We start from the raw sequence: 9828 nt of genomic DNA, 5'->3' as shown, positions 1-9828 counted from the left end.
CGGCAGGCACTGACGGGCGCTCCGGGGCCGCCACCGCACCCCCGCCCTCCAGAACCCGTGGCGGGCCTTTGCCGGTGGAAATGGAGGGAAGCAGAGGAGGGGACAGGGATTTATTTACTCCTGTCGGCAGAGCTGCCCGCGGCTCCGGCACGTCGCCAGCTTGGCGGTTCCCTCTGCGGGCGTCGTTGGGTCCCCCAGCCCCGCCCGGCGCTGAGGCGATTTTGGCGGCAGCAGGGGGAGGGCGCTCCTACCGCCGCCCCCCGCGGAGCCAGCCTTCCCAAATCAAATTGTTTCAGTTAAGTCTTGCCCGGCATAGCCTAGGTAAATTTGTAGAGTGTTTTCCCCGTTTTTTAGTTACTTCTGTGCCCTGAAATTCTTTTTTTTATATATATATATAATTTTTTTCAAACCGTGGACAGGAGTCTTTCACGCTATTGAGGTGACACTGGTGGGTCTGTACTCACCTAGAAAGCACCGGTATATGTACAATGCAAAATAAACTGCTGTAGTGCAGGAGCTTTTTTAGCTGGTATTCAGGTGCTCCAGTCGACAAAGGGAGGGAATTACCTCCACCTGCCCTTCTCACATGGGGTTATCCCTCATGGAGGACATAACTAAATACAGTTCTGCATAAAGCACCCTCTCTGTAAGCAAGATTGAAGGACATTCACCTTCACAATATTCAAGGATTTCCTACACGTTCTCGGTAATTTTGTACAGAATACACTTCTTCCTTTTAAAAATCGTCCTCCGGTTGTGTCGACTTTTTTAAAGCATCTGTCTTAAAGGACAGACAAGTCTGAACGACGGAAAAGAATACCGTTCCTTATTTAACAGGGAAATGGCTGATAAAAGGCAGCCTGGCTACCCTTGTGTCCTGGCTGTTTTTACTGTTTCTATGCTTCCTTCCACCTTCTTGGTTAGAAGAGTCTATGAGATCATTTCCTGACTTCTTTTGTGTTGTTTTCTCACAATATGTATAGTGGAGCAGAATAACATGAACGTGTAACCCCCACTCTACCACCACATTCCTCACATAATTCATTCCTTCCTAATCCATGCTAAGGCTAAAAACCATCGCCTTATACACGATATTGTGTCCTGACAATAGGCACTCCCAAGCAGTGTCTGATTTCAAACTTCTGCAGTGAAAACCTCAAAACACTAACAGATACCACCCTAGGAAAGCATGCAATTGCCAGGCAGTTTAGGTTTTCTTACAGATGTTTCTCCCCACACAAAAGCTTATGGTAGCTAATTACATTTGGTACATGTAATTGAAATTAAATGTATAACACATGGCTGAATTTCCCTTTCTATCAAAGGATCTAGCTTGGCTATATCTATGGTCATAATGTTCCCATCTGTCTCATTCTACTTTTCCATGTTTTCATTGTTACAGGCAAGTATAAGGTTCATGTATATCTAAGGATAACCCAGAGCACATTTTCCTATTACTCCTTGATAGGGTTGGAAAAAAGCTTTTTGCAACCAGGAAATGTGTGCCAGGAAAACCAACAAAGACTGAGATCAGATTTGGTTCTGGAGAGAAGCAGAAGAGCTCATCCCTTACATTTATTTTTCAAAGAAATTCTAAATTATAGACGTTCAGAGAGTCTGCTGCTGCAGTTCAGCAGCAGCGCATGTGGGCAGATACGATACTGGAGCTTCTCTCCTGACGATCCTTCCCCTGACCACTCCTGCTCTACCTATCCCAATATCCCCTGCCTCTCCCACTCACCTGCTTTTGCTATTAGACGATTTTCTTTCAAAACCCAGCAATATTAGCATTTAGTTTGCAGAGGGAAACTGAACACTGTAATACCTTAAGGAAATAGCTTGTATTAATTTTCCAACTGAAAAACCTCTTGTTTTTGCAGATAGAGGGGGTTAGTTTGTTGGCTGGTTGGTTTTGCACAGTATAAACGCATGCAGCATTTTCCATTGTCTCTAACAAGTCTTTGGTCCCTCAGCAGGACTGTTCTCCTGATGAAGGCTGAGAGTTTATCACATCTTCTAAACTTTCACTTGCCCCTCTGACTTTATCACACAGAATTTTTACAGCCTTAGAACCAACGTGTGCTCACACTCCAGGTAATTTATCAGGCCTCAAATCGTGAGAAAAATGCCATCTAAAACCTTGCTAATGGAGTTAGTAGAAGTTTTATTTCCTTGCTTTTTGGGTCTGCAATCTAGAAATCATAGTCATAACCCTCCTCAAACCTAGCACCAGTAGAGGCACAGGACCTGTTTTCTGCCACCCCTCTTAGGGGAGGAGACCACCAAGGCAGACTGGCAGAGCAGTAATGCCTTAAACTGCTGCAGCAGAAGCAATCAAAGCTCACCTGCCAAAAGCCTTATTTACCTGAACGCTGCTTCTGTAACTTACCACTGCTGCCTGCCTTGTGAGGCAGCGCTGACTTGCAATACCCCAGGTAGTCATGACAGAGCAGTTAAATCACAGGCTGGAGGAAGGGAATCCACAATGCTTTAGGCATAGTCACCTGTAATTGCAAAGACTCATTATTAAAATGCATTCAGTGCAGGAATCTGGATGCACAAAAAGAACTACAGAACGAGTTCCCTTCTGGGTACCCAGAATTATGTATACTGCTGAGTCACGCTACCCTCCAGCTGGTGATTATGGTCTTCCTCACTACTTCCCGCCATATTAGAGCAACCCGGTGAGGGGCTGTCAGAGGAGACCTCTGGTTTATGCAGAATTCAGTGCTGTGCATAACCTAATGACATCCCTTTAAACTCCTTGTTATCGTTGGAGACCGTATCGGCTTTTTGTAGGAGCACCTGCTACTCTCCAAGAGGGTAGGAGAACCCTCACAGAGACACAAAAAATAGGACTTCAGAAGTCATCCAGCCTTTGCCCCTGTTCATCTAAGCTATTCTAGAGAGCTAATTGCCTAAACTCAGCCTGGTTGTCTTTCAGTCCGGCTCCAGCAGGGAATCCTAATGTAAGTATTTGCATGGATGGGAGAGAGACTTTGATAGATGTTTTTCTGGACTGTCTTGTTTGATTAAAGCTGAACTTGCAACGTACAATGTGGAACACACAATGCAGAAGGGGGACTGTGCCTATTTCAGGAGAGAATCCCATCTGAAGAGGCTGCTTTTATATGGTTTAGAAGAAAAAAAAAAATCCCTTTTTTTTTTGAAAGACAGTTATTAACTCATGGAGTTTAGAGGTTTTGTTTACTATCTTGCACAAATCCTGAGTTCTCAGAATCTGTCATATGAAGAATATATATAAATAGCTTCCTAGGTGTTGAGAAAAAGCATCTAGTTTACATATAATGAGCAGACTGTAGTTTTTCAAATACAAAGGTAGAGCTTATTAATTTGTACCAATCTGAGTGCAAAATTTCTGCCCCCACAGTTCAAGACTTTATTAGAACAAGAAGTTTTCTTAGTCTTCCTCTTAAAAATTGAAGGCATTCTAGATTTTCAATTTCTGTTTTTCCCCCAAAGGTGTTTTTATAATGCAGTTCTTTCCTGTGGACAAAAGTATCAGGAAAAGGAATTAGGAAAAATAAGCAACTGCCTTGGTTTTCTCGAAACATGCCTACTCTTCTGGGTGGGACTAACTCAACTAATTGTGGAAGAAAGATGGAAATATTGGCAAATGAGATAAAAGCTACGGTTTTACTAAAAAAAAAAATAATCCCGAAATGTAATTTAAAAAAAAAAATAAATCTGAAAAGTATGTAATCACTGAACACAGAAACTTCTGGTCTGATGAACATGCCACATAATGTATATTTTCTAGAACCTGAAGAACCAGTTAGGAACTTTAGGCCATATCCTGTTTAGCCATCCTTTAATGTAGGAAAAAACCCTTAATTCCTCAGGCTCTGCTGCCATCACGTGGCCGAGTACCATCTCGCAGTAATGCTAAAACACACGTACTGTATTTCCATTGCTTTATTTACAAGACTCACTATCCATAACACAATCCAATTTCTTCCTCAGTTTTCAGAAATGTCATGAATAATTGGCAATGAATTTTTTCCTAGTTTCAGCAGATTAAAATATTTTTTAATGCCAGATCATGAGCAAGTTGTCATGCAACACAACAGATTTCTTTGGTGGGTTTGGTTTTCGCTTTGCTATTGGCATCCTCTATGAAACTGTTAATTAAACCACATATATTAACCCACAGTGTTCACGCTACTGTTTGTTTCCCTAAGGAGTTCTATCTGCTACCTTTTTCCTAGGAAGGAAAAACAGGTGAGCAGAGCAGATTATAAATTTGTCAGTTCATTTTCCTGCTGTGAAACAAAACTAGTCCCATGAAGATCTGCTAAAAAGAAGGATTTTTTTCTGTACCCAGCTAAAAACCTCAACATAATGAAAAAAAGCATTTTATTTTAGGATAAAGAAGATTATCTTTCCCTAGCAGGAGCATCCTGGAATCTTCTCCCTTGGTTAAGGTTTTAAGTTTTTAAGTTTTACTAGGCTGAACTATTTTGAGTGAAGCAAAAAGAACATACTTATGAAGTTATGCTTGAGGTTTTAAATATTCAAAGACAAAATAAGGAAAAATTCTTTAGTAATCTGGGACGTACACGCTACAATACCATGTATTCATGTATCTATACAAATTCTCCTACTTCAGCATACCCGAAGATTAAAGAATGTATACTTATCTGATATTTCCAAATGTTTAGCCACATATTGATGTTTTATTCATAGCTGATTTTTAAATTAGATGATGCATTGGAAGGAGGGATTAATTTCTTCCTGGTATTAAATTTCCTGGTTGTAAAGACTGCAAAAAAAGTACTTTAAATTCTCAGATGTAGTCAGAACCAGCTAGGTCATAGTTTTAGACTGACAGGAAAATGAGTCTGCATGGCTCATCGAGATATTATAAGAATGTTCCTAATTCATGTGCATGATAATTTTTGTGGCGCTCAGTGGGACTAATCATGCTTACCATCAAGTACAGGTCTTTCTTGTATTACAAAGGCACTAATTAAAGTCTGAAAGGTGACTTAAGCACTGAAAAATATCTACACTTAATAATCTGCTAAAATAGTAACAAATATTGAGTAACTCAAGCAGAATTGTCTGTTTTGTCATAAGAAAGTCCCAGTCCCAGCATTATGTGATCCTAAATTCTAAGAAGTAAGATTTCCAGTACATTCTGATAGACTGGTTGAAATCTGTGTTTATTAAAGACACAGCTAGAAATTTTCAAAAGTAACAAAAAAAATCTATTGCTAACCAGGCTATATGATTTGCATAAAGTAAACATTTTTAATGTACGTCTCATTTAAGATTATGTCTAATGCTTATAAATATTTTTCACTATTAATATGCTAAAGAAAATCTAAGAAATTGCCTAAACAAAAAAGATTCATTAGACATATTTCTGACTTCACTGAATTCAGCTGGAGCCACACTGTTTACGTAGACAGAACAATAGTTCACCGAATGTATACAGAAGTTGTTGGGTTTTTTTTTCCATTATTATAAAACATTCTAAAATGCTTTGGATTTGTGTTTGAAATAAAAAATGCACATTTTTATCCACTTGAAGTGTTTATAAAGGTATGAAAATAGGTAAATAAAAATGAAAATGTTTCAGTTTAAGCTACAATAAAGATTCCCTGGAGCCAGGAGGAAATTTAACCTAGATTCAACATCCAGTTCTACTGTACTCTTATGAAAATTCTTCACGTTCTGTAGCAGCTTCTGATAACATTTTCAATGAAAAAATTAAAAGTGTCCTCAATATATTTGTGTGCTTTCAATTTATTTTATACCATACTGTCTCATATTCTCAGTTTTCAGCATGCCATGGATTGTCATCTTTGGTTTCTGAACAAAACTATCAATTTTAAGTTAATTCACACTTCTGAGAATTACACTCTGCTATATATCACAGAATTTTAACTTTCATTGTAACTCTTCTGTGAACATTTTAAAAGATACTAAATAAAGTTTCATCACCATTATTGAACATGGCGGCGCATCAAATTGGTCTGATCCTCTACTCACCACAATTTTGTATTTAGCAGTTTGCCAGCTGTCTTCAAATGCAGGGAACTGGTTTCACTAGATCCTGCAAGAGTCCTTTGAAAGGAGACAAATATCAGGCAGACTTCATGTTGCAACAGCTCTTGAAGGCATCTCTGGCCACCTAAACAGAGAGTGAAGCAATACTGGATTATGTGCTTGTATTTGTAATCAGGATACCTGCTCACGTGCTGAAGAGAAATACATTTAATTAAAGCAAACATAGTTAAAGTTAAATCCATTGATAGAAAACATGAATCCTTAGTTCCTTCCAACTATACCATGGGAAAGGGCTGAGAAATACTTCCTGAGGGAGTGAAGAGAAGCAGCATGGAAGAAAAAGATAGGGATGCATGGAGGCATGAGAATATGGAGGTAAGAGTAGCAAAGCTCAAGAAGTGGACAAACAGAAGCAGCTATTTCTAATGCCGCAATCATTGATTTTTTCATGAGCACCTGGAGTGCAAACATAAACACAGCCTGGCTTTTTCCTCTGAAATCTGAAAGGCCTCCAATGTAGGACATGAATGTTGACTTCATTAATTCCCTACCTCACACTTTAAGGAAAGAAAAATCTATAATATGCATGAGGAAGGCTTGAGAAATGCTGACTTGAATTTTTCAGATGCACTTTTTTTTCTCCCATTCCCCAGCTGATAACAAATATCAGGAACAGTGAGTGCCCTCTCCCCTGAATTGATGGAAAACTTTTCAGATGTTTTATATGTGGACTTGGAGCTTTTTAAGTATTCCCAAGATAGGTCAGGCTGACACAAAGATATTTTCCCCATTTTGTTAGATGAATGCTGAAGTTAAACAAATGTTAAAAGAACATAAACAATAAGAACCTAGAATTTAAAACTCTGAGGTTAAAAGTTACTTTGCCCCTCCTTAGAGATGCTGCAGCACCTATTGAAATCAGTTCCAAGAGTGGGACTACAGGGAACTGTGCTGGGACTAGTTTGCAGTTGTCTATTAGAACATCAGTAAAAACGCATTAACTGCCCCCCAAGCCCCAAATGGCCACAGAACCACCTCCCCTGACAAATAATTAAAAAAAGACAATAAGGCACTAGTGTAACCTCCTAGTTAAAAATGTGAATCAATTTGTGACTAACTGCTTGCTTCTGTAAATTATTATCTATTGCTTAAGCAAAATAAATTATGAGACAATATGAAAGAACAATCCTGTGCCCTTTCCTTTCTGCCTAATCTATAATCCATTAGAGCTGGGTTGATGCAATCATTTTACGAAGCACTTAGAGAGCAGAAGGCATAGTGCAAATAGCAAAGCCTCTCTGAGAATGTAGGACTGTCTCCATCTGAAAAAAATGCGGTAAGAGTTCAAAACACCATAGTGAACAGATTGTTCCCCCCACCCCCCCAACTTGCAATCACTAAATCACTTCAAAGTGATTGTAATATGAGCAGAATACAGCCTTTTCTTTTTCAGCTTTGCAAAATGTGTTGTAGGCCAAGGGAGAACCTTTGAAAGACTTCAAAATCCTCAACACTGAAACCAGAGGATCTGGTGGGAATTGCTTAAAACAGAAGCAAGTTACTAACATTATTGCTATTGACAGTGTAGCAACATGCTTACACAGTAATAGAAACCCCCCAGCCCTTCTCACTACATGTAATTTGTTTCAGTTTGCATATGGCATGTCATATATGCCTGACATTGTTAATATTCCCATGAGAAACCAACACAAGATAGCAGTCAAAGACCAGATAAACCTCATCAACCTTTGCGTCCGGATATTTTTTCATGCATTCAATCTCTTTAGGCTGTTGATCAAGTCATTAAGTTGCTGAGTTTGTGTTCCTCAGAAGGGTTTCTCTAACCACCAGCAGCCATGCCTTCTGCTTTTCGGTCAAATGTGTGTATATGCATTTATAAGCCTTCTAGCCCTGTGGCCACATGCTGTGTCCTCTTCTTTCCCAGCCATTTAGTGTTTTTTTTCTTTAGTTTTTGGGTGGCTCAAGGATTCTTCAGCTTAATGGGGATAGGACTTGAATGCAGAAGAACGGTCTGCTGCAAGCAACAACCAGTTTCCTTCTTCAGAAGTAGCAAGTTCCTCTGCATACTGAAGTCTAGTCCTCAGTTCAGCCGAATGTCTCTGAGGATTCCTAAGTTCCCGTTGTTGAAGCCTACGTGTTCTCAGAACTAAGCTATCTACTCCAGCTGCTCGCACTGGCGTGGTGCTTCACGATAAATCCTTTTATCTGGGGTGTACAACACACGTTCCCAGCAAGTCAGGACCAAGACTTGGGTATGGCTGTTCTCACTAAGCAGAAGCAGAGGAAGCACACTGTGATGACAACAGGTTTTCCACCCAGTTTCCTCATTTTGTAACAGCTGCAGGGAAAAGAAACAAACCCCAGAGCCTTCCTAGCCTCTGCTTACCAATTCCCATGCTCTTTTCAATAGCTGTAGTAGCTGACTGCATAGGAAGAATAGGTATTTTCAAATTTTTTCAGAACTTTGCAATACGCTCTTGTTTACCTTTCTTAACAGAGTATCAATTAATTACTTTGAATACTTTCATCATTCTGATTCTTTAATCAAAAATTCTTAAAATTGCACAAACTGCTTTTACTTGAGAAGAAAAAGGTGACAAGTTTGTCAAGGCAAGCATTCTGCTTGTCACACTGAATGGTAAAATATGATTGATGTTTCCAAATCCCATATACAAATTAGAATGCAGTCAGAAACAACCATTTGATTGCAAAGTCTTTAGATGTTGCAATGGATTTTCACAGTTGTCAAATCAGGACAGGAATCCACTGTTGCTGCACCAAAGCAGAGCATCTGATCACATGATATGAACATGATAGCACTTTACAGTATGGAAAGCTAAAGTCCCTCTCAGTATTTCTCTCAGTTAAGTTGTGGCCCAATATCCAAGAGACTGCCACCACTATTTCATGGTGAACAAGTCGGGCCCAGATGCTTTATCTCTCTGGTAAGGTCTGTCCACATCTCATTTTCTGCTCTTACATTTTTATGGTTATGGTCCCCAATTCAATTAGATTTTAGAATTTGGATATAGCAAGAGAAGACAGAGTCTCACCAAGCAAAGTCTGTCTTCTCTTAATAGTTCAAGGAGGTGAGGCATAAAAGGAGAAGAAGGAAAGTACTTGTGTGTCCTGTGGTGCACGCACACATCTCAAATAGCAAATGCTCAGCTCCAGGATCTTTGTGTCATCAGCTGCACTCCTAGGACTTTGCCAACGAAAAGACGCAGATACTGTGCGTCTTTTTCTGAAGCCTAAGGGGGATGCATCTGAGTTAGCAAACGCGTGAGGGCCTCCATGCAACAATCCATACAGCTGAAAAGGGAGCAGGCAGAATTTCTCTTAGGAGTTAGAGAATACATCCACTGCTCTCTGATGCGCACTGACGCCTGGAAAGCGCAGTGAGAAGTGGAAAAGCAGTTGCACTCTTAACTTAAAATATTTACACAGATATTGCTGATTAACCGATGCTGCACCTGGAAGCCCCAGTGTCCCCTCTTCCTCCTGCACGACAACAGGACTCGCGTCCCGTACAAATAACAGTGTTTGGGAAGGGGACACGCTGCCCGCCCAGGAGTGACCGAGTTTCCACACGCCTGCATCAGCTGCTCCTCACGGCTCTGGACGGGTCCCTTTCCCGTCTGACCCCACACGCCCCGCCAGTGGGAAAACGCAGAGCTAAGGTGACGCCGAGAAGCGCCCCAGGAAGGCACCTGCCCTGAGGCGGGCGATGCGGGCGATGCCGGCGGCCGCGCCGCGGAGGGTCCGGTCCTG

This window comes from Athene cunicularia (assembly GCF_003259725.1).
Source record: "Athene cunicularia isolate RWA chromosome 2 unlocalized genomic scaffold, athCun1 chr2_part1, whole genome shotgun sequence".
Taxonomy (NCBI): Eukaryota; Metazoa; Chordata; class Aves; order Strigiformes; family Strigidae; genus Athene; species Athene cunicularia.
The sequence above is the reverse complement of the archived record's forward strand: the minus strand, read 5'-3'. Positions refer to the sequence as shown.